The sequence below is a fragment of the Sapajus apella genome, unplaced genomic scaffold (assembly GCF_009761245.1).
Source record: "Sapajus apella isolate SASKATOON/1434 unplaced genomic scaffold, GSC_monkey_1.0 scaffold23, whole genome shotgun sequence".
Lineage (NCBI taxonomy): Eukaryota > Metazoa > Chordata > Mammalia > Primates > Cebidae > Sapajus > Sapajus apella.
Window position 1 is genome coordinate 8,181,283 of NW_022436963.1, and position 13,432 is coordinate 8,194,714.

At 42.8% G+C, this 13,432-nt stretch overlaps 1 protein-coding gene and 2 long non-coding RNA genes across 7 annotated transcripts in view; 1 reads left to right on the plus strand and 2 right to left on the minus strand.

Annotated features, from left to right (window-relative positions):
* LOC116559437 overlaps positions 1-2,816 on the minus strand; it is an 8,119-nt gene extending 5,303 nt beyond the window's left edge. Inside the window, exon 1 of the long non-coding RNA XR_004272455.1 lies at positions 216-2,816. This is a non-coding gene — a long non-coding RNA (uncharacterized LOC116559437). The remainder of the gene's footprint in view (positions 1-215) is intronic.
* Positions 1-3,390, plus strand: part of LOC116559438 — a 9,053-nt gene extending 5,663 nt beyond the window's left edge. The window contains exon 3 of the long non-coding RNA XR_004272458.1: positions 2,816-3,390. This is a non-coding gene — a long non-coding RNA (uncharacterized LOC116559438). The remainder of the gene's footprint in view (positions 1-2,815) is intronic.
* ARHGEF3 (Rho guanine nucleotide exchange factor 3) overlaps positions 1-13,432 on the minus strand; it is a 290,282-nt gene that overhangs the window by 63,665 nt on the left and 213,185 nt on the right. The window lies entirely within an intron of this gene.

A 13,432-nucleotide genomic window follows, 5' to 3' on the forward strand; every position in this document is an offset into this window, starting at 1 on the left:
CTGGGTTCAGGCAATTCTCCTGCCTCAGCCTCCTGAGTAGCTGGGATTACAGGCACGCGCCACCATGCCCAGCTAATGTTTTGTATTTTTAGTAGAGACGGGGTTTCACCATGTTGACCAGGATGGTCTCGATCTCTTGACCTCGTGATCCACCCGCCTCGGCCTCCCAAAGTGCTGGGATTACAGGCTTGAGCCACCGCGCCCGGCTCCTTGACTTCTCTTAAGTTAGTGCTATTAATATACCCATTTCACAGTGTAGGCAACTGAGACTCAGAGGGGTTAAGGGCTTTGCTTGAAGTCTCACGGCCTGAATTGAGCCCAAGGCTACTCACTCACAAGGCCTGGGTTCTTAATTAACCACAGCACTGTTAGTTTCCTAAACCAGGCGGGAACCCTGAAGCAAATAGGCTGTAGAAACAGCAGGGAAGTCAACACTGACGCAGGCAGTGGAATAGGAGAAAATGTTCTTTCAGAATTCAAGCCCTGTCATCACTCTGGGATCAGCAGCTCCTACTGACTCTTCCCTCAGAATCTTAGCCCCAGTTCAAAGGTGCCCTGCTCATGTGCCCCCAGAAGATGCTGCCCTCTGCTAAGGGCACACTTGAGGACTGGTGGGTGGCAGGCATCCAGCATCGGGGACCTCATAGGATCACCACTTCTCAATATTCCCCCTCCATAGTCTGCCAAACTCCCCAATGAAATTGCCTGCTTCTCCCCCTCCCCCTGGTTGACAGTCGCTACCTGTATGGTCTCGTTGTTAATGGCTTGATCAAACTGAAGTAGAAGTTCCTTGAGGACAGAAAGCACACCTTTTGTTTTTTAAAAAAAAAACCAGGGGGGAAATGATATACAGAGCCAGGTCTCAATTAACATTTATGGACAATTAAAGAGCATTAGGGGTCATTTTTTAGTTGTATAGCTCTTTAGCAGCTAGTATCCATCACACACTATGGAGTTTCCTTACATTTTCAACAAAGGATCCATTTATAATTAAAGCACCCTACAAATGAGTAGGGCATGCAGAGCTCAAAGCAACCTAATCCACCCTCATCTGCTTGCCTCAGGTTTGTGTCTGTGGTTGGAGTTTGGCTAGGATTCCCAGATGATGCATATCAGGTGGGAGCTGGCCTCGGGACAACCTGCTCCCTACTCCCCTGGACAGGGCGCCTCTCTCACACACTACCCCATTTCAAAGTCATTCTGGGAACAACCAGAAAGCCACACTAGATTTTTTTGTTGTTCTACCTGGCAGGAATGAATGTGAAGCTTGCCAGTATGCCTGGAACATATTTTGTTAAAAAATAATGCCCAATGCTAACTCTGATCCCTTTAATTCTTACAAAGGAAGGAACTACCTCCGAGCAGACATCTTGATAGGTATAACCACCAACAGCTTCTACTCAACTGATCTACGTTCCTTACAGATGCTGCTGCTGATAGTGACCTATTAAGCACTTGCTCGGTGGAAGCCCTTTGAATGCCCATTTGATCTTCCCAATTCCCTTGCAAATTCCCATTTTTCAGATGAGGAAACTAAGGCTTAGAGAATGAGACACAAGTCCAAGATCTCTCAGCTCAAAGGTGGCCAAGTGGGGATTTGAACTCAGTTCAGTCTGACTTCCAAATCCAAGTTCCTTTTACATTCTAGGGCTAACCCCAATTAAAGTGTAATCTCGCCCAATCCTTACCACCAGAGTGAAGGGGAAAAGGAACAGGATGGGTCGAATAATTTTAGCTGGAACTTTGGAATGTTCTTTGAAGCTTTGAAAAGAAACAAGATTTATGTTCTGAGGACAGAAATCTAGCTTTATTTTTTAAGCTGGCTAACATGTAGCACAGATTCATTTCCTATAACACATTAAAGCCAATTTTTATCTACTTAGTCTTAACATCTAAAATTTGGGTCCTATGCTCAATGTCCAAATTTCAAGTTTAGTTTGCAAGTGACTGTGTCAAACTTGGGAACTTATTGTAGAGTTCTGATCCTAGAAAACCCCTCAGAAACATGCCTTGTTCACTGTTTCCAAACTCTCTGTATTGCCATTACATTTTGCCATATGTACATATCACCTAAGCTATTATGTACTTAATATTTTCTTAATTAGTTGTTTTTTACTTACATAAACTTATTCTAAAAATAAACTCTATCACTGCTTTAAATGGAAAATCACTATCACCTCCCATAAACAGACACTAACTTTAAAAAATGAATGCTGAGGCCTACACTTATTTACACAGGGAAATTAGCAAGTGATGGGGAGGTGTTAAAGACACCCCAATCCCAAATGGAAATTTGACATAATCAGAAGGATCAAAGAGAATTTAAAAGGGAAAGTGATTATTTTGTGATTTGTTTTTTTAAGACTTGAGCTGTCCCAAGTGGTATGAAACCCACCTTCTGGGAAATAACGATCTAATCCAGTCCTCTCATTCCAGAAACAGACTCTGAAATACCAAGAAGCTGAGACTACCTTTGCCCTGTCCCCAGCTAGTTGGGAAGCTCTTGTAAGAACCAGCTTAGAAATAAATGCTCCATTTAAGAGACTTCCAAAGCAAGCTCCTGTTCTTTGATGTTGGTGCCAGAATCAAGCTTACTCTTCCAGGCCCTTAGAACCTGGGCATAAAGCATTTAGAGACTAATAAGAGAATGCAAGGTGTCTTTTCTGATGCTCTCTCCTTCAAAGCTCTCAGATAAGTCATCATCAAACATCTGAGGCGGAAGGAGGTGGAGGTGACAATTCATCATGCATCTGTGGCCTACACAAAAGAAACCATCAGTTTTCCCTCTTCTAACAGTTTATTTCCTTCTTTACAGTGGTTTCTGACTCCTTCCGCAAGATCACACCCAGGCGTCCCCAACACAATCACCAGCATGCCTGACTAGGGATGAGAAAATGAACCAAGACTGCCAAAACCTAACATGATACTGATGAGCCACTTCCACCGCTCCCCAACCCGTGTGAAGTCAAAAATTATAAACAGTCTTCCTCAGTGACCTTTAGCTATCTTCCCTGTATTTGCCTGGGGTCATTCTTGGCAAGGCTGTGTCACTTGGGATTATGAAATGTTAGTATGCCAACATAAGACAGCACACTTGAAATGGGAGCTTGCCCTGGCCTTAGGTTCAGAAAGCACCCACATGGAAGACTTGCCATTTTGCCCCATTGGCCATCAGGCCTACTGTCTTTCCACCACTAGCTCGGTCCCTTTTTCCTTCTGTAGCTTTTTCCTCCAGGAAGACTCCACATTTCCAAATCTGACAGTCTGTGGCAAGTCCTAAACATTTACCTTTCTTTTTCCCTTTTTACATTTATTTTTTTCAGAGTCCCGACACAGGCTTTCAGCTTTATTTAATTTAATCAGGTTGCCAACTTCTAATGGTATCTATAGAAAGAGTGCCCTCAGGAAATGCTATATTTCTTACTACTTATCACCTCTGCTGCAAACATTAGGTCTGCAGCGTTCAGAAAGACATCAGCCAAGAGTCGTGGCTCATGCCTGTAATCCCAGCATGTTGGGAGGCTGAGGCAGGATTACTTGAGCCCAGGAGTTCGAGACCAGTCTAGGCAACATAATGAGATCCTGACTCTACAAAAATTTAAAAATTAAAGGAAAATTAGCCAGGTATGGTGGCACATACCTGTAGACCTAGCTACTCTGGAGGCTGAGGTGGGTGGGTGGATTGCTTGAGTCTGAGAGGTTAAGGCTACAGTGAGCCATGATTGTGCCACTGCATTCCAGCCTAGACAACAGAACAAGATCCTATTTCTAAAACAAACAAATAAAACACCTTTATGTGTAGAAGTTTATATCTATCCATTCCTTGTGGGCTTTTCGTTTTAACAGTGATCTCACGTTGAATTTAAAGTAGGGCCTTGCAGTTGGAGATTACTCTGCACGGTGTTCTGGATAACTTTAATGGGGTTCACTTAGAACATTCCCCAGAGAGACAGTGCTGCTTATGACCTACACAGGACCATGACTGGCTTAAGCCAACATCGTGGCATACCAAGAGGTCAAGGCTGGGCAAGGAGGAACCAATATTTGGGCCCTGCCTCCTATCTCTCTGAATCTCTTGTTCCTCAGTTGACAAAAAGGACAGCTCCAGAAAAAAAGAAAAATAAAGAAAAAATGAAAAAACCAAAAAACTGAAAACCAAACTGGCAAAAAAAAAAAAAAGAACAGTCCTTTCCTTGCCCAGTTTCCTCATCTAATGCAAGGTTCAAAGGAGATAATGCATGTAAAAATAAGTGACTGCTGGTCGGGTGTGGTGGTTCACACAAGCAATCCCAGCACTTTGGGAGGCTGAGGCAGGCAGAATACCTGAGGGTCAGGAGTTTGAGACCAGCCTGGCCAACATGGTGAAACCCCATCTCTACTAAAAATACAAAATTTAGCTGGATGTGTTGGCACATGCCTGGAATCCCAGCTACTCAGGAGGCTGAGGCAGGAGAATTGCTTGAACTCAGGAGGCAGAGGTTGTGGTGAGCCGAGATCTTGCTGCTGCACTCCAGACTGAGTGACAGAGTGAGATTCCATCTCAAAAAAAAAAAAAGAAAAGAACTGACTGCCATCTGAACACAGAGTGGCATTGCTCTAGAGTTATTCAGTACAATGATAAAGGAAGAAGGTATCCTGATTGCAACAACCCTATCCCCACTTCTTTACATCCCACATGCACACATATAGGTTTAAACTGGTTAAAATGAGTATATAATCATGCTCCACTTTTTTTCTCTTTATTTTTTCCAGGAACACTATGGTATTTCTGTTTGCTAATGAGTAATTGCTGCAAATGATGTCAATGACCCCTGTGCCAGAGGCCATGGTCATGGAGCTATTGCCCTATTGTAGGACAGAGAGGTTGTTGGCTTTTCTGGCCAGTCTGTCATCTTTATTTCAAAAATCTTTTTCAATGTGTTAGTAGTGTACTTCTCTTGTCTAAGGAAGCATATTAAGCCTAACAGAAATCCTGTTTGTTGACACAGCATCATACAGGGTCTTTGCACTGATCAATACTCATGATTTTCAGGCACACTAAAGATATCCTGAGAAATAAGCAAGGACAGGAAAGAGATAGGACAGTACGTCACATTTGGAAAAGTTAGGGGACAGGAGCACCTGGCCAGGAGAAGGAAAGCACCTGAGAGGAGGGAGGGAGAGGAGGGAATGCACATGTGTGTGGAGTGGGAGAGGTGCAGAGGGAATAGTTTTCAAATACTCAAGGGGATAACACATAAGAAAGTATTACTGGGCCAGTAGCAGTGGCTTATGCCTGTAATCCCATCACTTTGGGAGGCTGAGGTGGGTGGTTTATCTGAGGTCAGGAGTTCAAGACCAGCCTGATCAAACTGGTGAAATCTTGTCTCTACCAAAAATACAAAAATTAGCTGGGCATGGTGGCGCACACCTGTAACCCCAGCTACTCAGGAGGCTGAGACAGGAGAATGGCTTGTACCCGGGAGGCGGAGATTGCAGTGAGCAGACATTGTGCCACTGCACTCCAGCCTGGGCAACAAGAGCGAGACTCTGTCTCAAAAAAAAAAAAAAAAAAGGAAAGAGGAAAGTATTACTGTATAATATACAGCTCTAGGAAGCAACGTTACAATTAAGAAATGATTTTCTTATGATCTATACTGAATAAAGACTGAGTACAATCATCCTTCAGTATCCGGGGGTAATTGGTTCCAGAACCCTCTCAGATACCAATATCTATGGGTGCTCAAGTCCATGATATAAAATGGCATACTGTTTGCCTATATCCTACACACATCCTCTTACACTTTAAATCATCTCCAAATTATTTAGAATACCCAATACAATGTAAGTGCTATATACATTATTGCTATCCTATAGTTTATTTGTATTATTTTAAATTGTTGTACTGTTATTTTTTGTTGTTTTGTTCCCTGGCTCAAACCATCTTCCCACCTCAGCCTCCCAAGTAACTGGGACTACAGGTGTGTGCTACCACACATGGCGTAGGTGGGGTCTCACTGTGTGGCCGGGCTGGTCTTGAACTCTTGGGTTCAAGCAATCCTGCTGCCTTTGCCTCCCAAAGTCCTGGGATCCAAATATTTTTGATCAGTGCTTGAATCTGTGGACGTGGAACCAGTGGAGACGGAGGGCCAACTGTATACAACTTAATATGTTGTCCCTGGAGGTGTTTAAGCAGAGATTGAATGGATCTGGCAGCAGATAAGAATTGGGCTACATGTTCTCAACAGACATTTCCCACTCTGAAGTCCCTCTGATGCAATGACCCTGTGTCAATTCCCGGAGCCTGGATTTGTTTGTTTCATAAATTCTCAGGAAAAAAAAAAGTCTGTTTTCCTACTCCTTTCCTCCTCATCTTAAGAGCCAGAAAGAAAAAAAAGTCTAATGAATTTACCGTTAAGTTTTCTGGTTCAGCTCCAATTAACTGAAGTTTACTAACAATCAGGGCTACCTTCTCTCAAAAGGACACAATGGTCCAAACAGAAAGTCCGGGCACAAGTGTTTCTAGACTTAAAAAGAACCACTCCTTTCCCAGCTAGTAGAAGGTTCAGAAACCTTTCCTGATTAACATGTGACATAGCCTCTTCTAAACTAGTTACTGGCATCAACTTATTAAAAAAAAAAAAAAAAAAAAAAGGAAGGCAATAGAAACCACTGGCCTTCACTCCTGACAGTCCATGAGCCAATGTAAGAATAAATGGCAATGCAGTCACGGCAATTTCCTCATTTTGTGTGTGACCTCTACCCATTATCAACACTGACAAATTATGGAAGGCAACTGCACACATACATCACACACAAAGTAGCTCTTCCAGATACACACATCATCAATAACAATTACATTTACACAGGGCTTTGCAAAATTAGGATGTGATCAGTAATTTATTTTCCTTCAGTAGTTAGGAAAACAGTGGCATCCGTCCAGAATTTTTGCGGGCAATCACAGGGTGTCTTAAGAAAATGACACAATTTGCAAATATCCAGATGGTAATTGGGCCTTCCAGTGACTGGTTTACACAGAAGGCTGGTGGTTAATATAGATAAGCAAAATGACTAACAGAACTAACGGTGTCACCTCTACAGAGCTGAGCATGCAGAAATCAGCCAAAGAACAGCTCCTTGGTCTTGAGAGAAACAAAACGAAAATTACTGAAACCCTCTCAAATGGGGGCTTGCAAATCCCACTCCTGTGGATTACAGCTATTCTATGAAGTGGGCTGCCAGAAGCATTGACTAACGGTGAGGTTTCCTACCCAGGCACTTAGGAAAAAAATGGACCTTTGAGCATCAGGCAATTTGCTGGGGCAGGCAGGTTCATCCTTCATGTGTTATGTGGTGAGAAGACCAATGATTTAGTCACTTAGAGGCAATGTGATGTGGTTAGGAAAGTACAGACTTCAGGGTCAACCGGGTTTTTAGTCTCATCTCCTTGACCTAGTAGCAAAGCCATCCTCGGAAAGCCACTACCCTGTTCTGAGCCCCAGTTTCTTCTTCTATAAAAGGGAGCATTAATACCAACCTCACAGGATTATTACGATGATTAAAACAAAGGACTTTCAGTAAAGCCCCTAATGCACTGCTGTGTGTAAAACAGCATTCAGGAAATTAGGCTGGTGATCATGATGTTTCTTTTTCCTTTTTTTTTTTTTTTTCCTGATGGTGTCGTGCTCTGTCACCCAGGCTAGAGTGCAGTGGGGTGACCTTGGCTCACTGCAACCTCCACCTCCTGGGTTCAAGTGATTCTCCTGCTTCAGCTTCCCGAGTAGCTGGGATTACAGGCACCCAGCTAATTTTTGTATTTTTAGTAGAGATGGGGTTTCACCATCTTGGCCAGGCTGGCCTCAAACTCCTGACTTCATGATCTACCCGCCTTGGCCTCCCAAAGTATTGGGATTACAGGCGTGAGCCACTGCACCCAGTTGATCATGATGTTTCCTTTTTCTTTTCTTTTTTTTTTGTTTTTTGAGACAGAGTCTTACTCTGTCACCCAGGGTGGAGTGCAATGGCACAAACTCAGCTCACTGCAACCTCCGCCTCCCAGGTTCAAGCAATTCTCCTGCCTCAGACTCCTGAGTAGCAGGGACTACAGGTGTGTGCCACCATGCCTGGCTAATTTGTTTTTTTGTACTTTTAGTAGAGACGGGGTTGCACCATGTTAGCCAGGATGGCCTCGATCTCCTAAACTTGTGATCTGCCCACCTTGGCCTCCCATAGTGCTGGGATTATAGGTGTAAGCCACCGTGCCTGGCTGCCAATTATCATGTTTCTTAAAATCATTTTAAGAATCTTTTTTGAGATGCAAAGATCTTAATGATAATGACATTTTTTGAGCACTTACTACATGCTAGGCTCTATGGTTTAGGACTGCATATGAATTACCTCATTTGATCATTGCTATGGTCCTAGGAGTTAGAACTCTTATCTGCATTTTACCATTGAGAAAACAGGTTTGGACAGGCACAGTAGCTTGTCCAAGGTCGCATCACTAGCAGGTGATAGAGACAGCATTGAGACTCAGTCTTATTCTAGTCAATGCCCTCGAACAGCATTAAATGTACACATGTAAAGTCAACATATTTTCCTCTACTCTTGCTAGTTCATGTGCATCCTTAAGGACCAAGATCCCCAAGATAATCTTCCAATTGAATTACTTCAGAATGATGGCTCAATGGCCAAAGCCAGATCCTATAGCAAGTGATGGCCTTCTTCTGGGTAGCTCTGTGTGGCTTCCCACCCAGGAAGATCTCTGAGGTCATAGTATTCCTGGAGTCTATTTAGTCATCTGAAAAAATTATAGGATTCTAACTGCAATAACTCTTTATGACTGGTTTCGTGGGGTTGTTCAGGTATATTATCAGTTCAATACAATATGATACAGATTCCAAGAAATGTATAAATTACTAGAAACCAGTATCCCTTTAGCTTTCCAGCTGGCATTCAAGGAGTACAGCCCCAGGTGCATACAATTTTCAAATGCACATGTTGACTGATAAGAGACATAAGTCATGGCAGGAGCATAGGGTTCACCTTGCCTTTTAGAATTGAACCTTAAAGGGTACCTTCTCAGTTATGTAAGGTGCTCAAGGTTATACTTAAAAGATAGTATTTTAAAATATTTTGCATGTCTGTTAAGTTTTGTATTACCACCCCACCTTTTTTCCCACGGAAGTAAACGCCCTTAGATACTACAAGGAACGCTGATATTAAATGCTGGACTGAACCTATCAGGAAATTTGGCATTGGATCTTGGCATTACTGATTTTCTTTGCAGCTTTCTACAAATCACCTGCCCTCAGTGTCCTTATTTATCAAGTGTAGAGAACAGTACAAGCTTTATGTTAACCTTACAACATGTTTGGGGTGTCAAGTGAGACACTAGACATGGTAAACCTAGAAAAGCAGCAGAGCTCTGTCATTTCTAGGTGCATGTCATTATTCTCAGGACCATGCAAGGCTACTGGCCAAGTCAAAATCAGAACCTCTACTTTGGAGACCCAGGTTAGTATTCAACTATTCATGAGATAGGCCTATAGTCTATGGTGCTACGATTTTTAAAAACTGCTGAGAGTCAAAAACAATGGCTACAAATACCATTGACTAAATCAGGCCTCATTCTAACCAATATCTAAGATGGTAAATTTTCAAACCAAAAGTAAGCTGTCCACCAAGTTGTCAGATATATTCTTAAGTAACAGAAACACTGGACCTAAAACTTTTTTTTTTTTTTGAGACGGAGTTTCACTCTTGTTGCCCAGGTTGGAGTGCAATAGCGCAATCTTGGCTCACCACAACCTCTGCCTCCCAGGTTCAAGTGATCCTCCTGCCCCAGCCTACCGAGTGAGTAGCTGGGGTTACAGGCATGGAGAAACGGGGTTTCTCCATGTTGGTCAGGCTGGTCTCGAACTCCTGACCTCAGGTGATCCACGGTCCCCCTCCCCTGCCCCCGCTTGGCCTCCCAAAGTGCTGGGATTACAGGTATGAGCCACCGCACCCGACTGGACCTAAAACTCTTAAAAGCTTCTCACAAGGCTCTAGCTTCCTTAGCCAATGCATCCACCCTACCTGGGCTTGCTTCTTTTTACCTCTTTTATTTATTTTTTAAAGCCTTATGGGAAAATAGTGATTTTTAACTTACAATCAGGATAATTCATTAGAGCTAGCAGTTTCTCTTTCAATGATTTGATCAAGTGTTTAGAGCACCTATATAGACCAGTCCCTCCTGGCAAGGGAAGTGAGTGACTTCCCCTGGTGTAAAAATTGCCTGCTAATTAAAAACCAATAAATGCAAAAACAGAGATAAACTGAGCAAAGCTGCATCAAAGATCAGAAGAAATAAACTTAATGCCCATATCATACTACATTTTTCTGTGAAAGTCTACAGCTATGAACTAAGCTCCTTAGATTTCACAATTGGTGATTATAGCCAGCAGGATCTCGCTGATTATGGGTATTAAAATTAAACATTTGCAGGTCAACTCACACTCCCATGTCATAAGAAACAGCAGATTAAGAGGCTGTATTATACTAACAGACATGCAATATTATAATCCCTGTAGAATATTTTCAAAAGCTTAAAATAGATCATTTAAAAAAAATAAAAATACATTTTAAAAATATCATTTTTTTTCCTTTCACTGGAAATAAAAAATTACAAAGCACTTAAGTCTTGAGTAGAAATTTTGTTTGCTTTTAAGAGAATGCGTATTTTTGCATGTTTTTTTTAACTCAGTGTATGTTATCAAATGTACATCAGTGCTACTTGCCTGCTCCCCAGGACCCTTTTCCTGAGTGGCCTTCCCCAGAATACTTGCTGCAAGGATATGAGTGAATGCTAGAAGGCACTTGTCAGTGCCATGCTATGTGCACTGTCCCACCCATGGCAAATTTGGAAGGAACAGTTACTATACACGGCCATTAAATGTTTAAAGGCACAGGGGCTCTGTTGCAACAGGCTTTGAAGGTCAAAAAGTTCTGTTTTCCTAGAAAGGCCTCTGGATAGATCCATTTTTCTTTTTATTATAACCACATTATTTCTACAGAGAAAACGATTACTGTTAAAAAAAAAAAAACCTTTCAGATGAATTAACAGTCAATGGCTAGTTTATAAACAATTATATAATCATGTTTTTCAAAAGGCTGACAAGTGAATGCTATTTTTTAAACATTTACGAATACTGACGACACCTACTGGTGGAAAATATATTTTAGTTAACTGCTTATGGAGAAGTTAGGGCTACAAGGGCTGGTTGCTTTTTGCTCTGATAATGACGCCAGAAAACTACCCGCTACACTCACTTAGGTTTCTTTTTCCAGCAATTTCCATCATCAGGAAGTGATACGCTGATCAATAAAGCTAAAGGACATCTCTGCCTCAAAGTGTATAAAGCATACTTATACTCTGATTTAAACAGTAAAAAACAAACAAAAACCCCAATGGTGATCCCTGAAAAATATTTACCATTTCCAAAACTATTCCTCTCTTGCCTTACTTCCCACACCAGGACATCCCCATACAAGGAAAATAAGTCATATTTTATAGTCTAGATCCAGATACCAATGAAGAAAATAAATATTTGACATATGTTTCATCATATTTGTGATATATAGACATATCTATATTCTACATATAAGAATAAAATAAAATTAGCAGGCAATTTTTACACCTAGGGGTTTAGCTAAACTACTCAAAAACACAGTACTAAGTGACAGTAGGAAGGAACTGGTTAGAGTCCTCAGCTATCCTCACTATTCTTTTCTTTTTTCTTCCTTTTTTTTTTTTTTTTTTTTTTTTCTGGAGACAGAGTTTCATTTTTGTTGCCCAGACTGGAGGGCAATGATGCTAGCGCAGTGGTGCAGTCTCGGCTCACTGCAACCTCCGCCTCCCGGGTTCAAGTGATTCTCCTGCCTCAGCCTCCCGAGTAGCTGGGATTACAGGCACCTACCACCACACCCAGCTTATTTTTGTATTTTTAATAAAGATGTGGTTTCACCATGTTGGACGGGCTGGTTTCGAACTCCTGACCTCATGTGATCTGCCCGCCTTGGCCTCCCAAAGTGCTGGGATTACAGGCGTGAGCCACCATGCCTGGACCTCACTATTCTTTTCTTTGGCCCACTTCAATTAATTAATTACATTGTTATGTCTCTCTTCCTTACAAAAGGAGTTTGTGTGGGCACCAGTTAGGCTGCTCCTATGTTCGTTAAATTAGGAAGTTCCCACTGAAAAAATATTATATCCATTCCAGGCCTGACCAACCTGAATTCTCTGCAGGCGCTGTCCGATCAAAACTAAGACTCCAAATGCCACTAGGGCCATCACACTTTCCCAGCTGCTGGCAACAAAAACTCTTTGTGAAATATTCAACTCAGCCGGGATGTGGGGTTGGGTTTGGGTGATGGGGAAGAAGTTAGTTTGTGCTCAGCTTACAGAAAGCTGAATACAACCAGAGACTGGAGTCCTGTCAGCTTGGAGCAGCTCTTGCTAGAGCCAATGAATCTTTGATGGTGTGCTCTGGAATATACATGATTCAGTGAGCCAAGTGCATACAGCTGAGCAGACTCAAGGAAGGCAAGTGGGTGGAACCTCAAGAATGCTGTGACAAGGCCGGATGCACACCTGCCTTCAGCCTTTCCCCAGTGGCGGTGGTGATGTGTGCAGAGGGAGGTGTGGGAGAGTGGAAAGCTCCCAGAGACACGCATGAGTGGCAATGACCAGCTGGGTCCTGTGGGTTCCACTGCAGCTTGATCACAGCAAAGCTGTGATCTAGTGAAAGCGACTGTATTCCCTAAGACCCTCAAAAAGAGGAATGCTTTTTCCTCCAGCTGAACCCAACCTTTAAGGCCAGTGAGCTATGTGCCAGAGAAATAACATGCAAGAGGAAAAGTCAGACTAAACATAAGCGGGGAGCACTCCTTCACATCGCTTGCAAGGCACAGGAAAGTCCCCAGAAAGAGAAATGTTTCCAATGTTCCAAGGCAGCTTTCCATTGCCCTGAGAAGTTTAATTCATTTTCAAGATCCATGTGGGAGACATTCCAATTTACTCATTTAGCCCCAGTCCCCCAGCTGAATGACCTTCAATGGCCACAGGTGACAGGCAGAGGTGCTGTGTCTTGTCTTCACTGCCAAAATGTTTCAAGGCCAAATCTGACAGGAGAGAGGGCTGGAAGGGTCCCCAGGAACTTCCCTGTGCTCTCCCAAACCAGGCAAGAAGAAACTCTAAAGGGTCCCTCTTCCCTGACATCGCGGCTTGCTGACAGTAGGAGAAAGTCTCTCTGTGGGTCTAGACAGAAGATGGACAGTCTGAGAGCCTTGCAAAGGCAAGGAGGCAGCTGCTCCCAGACTGGCAGGAAGAGGGACAGGGAAAGAGGAGGCATCTCGTGCTCGGTCCACAGAGAAAGAGCGAGAGAAAAGGAGACAGGGTGAGATAGATGGC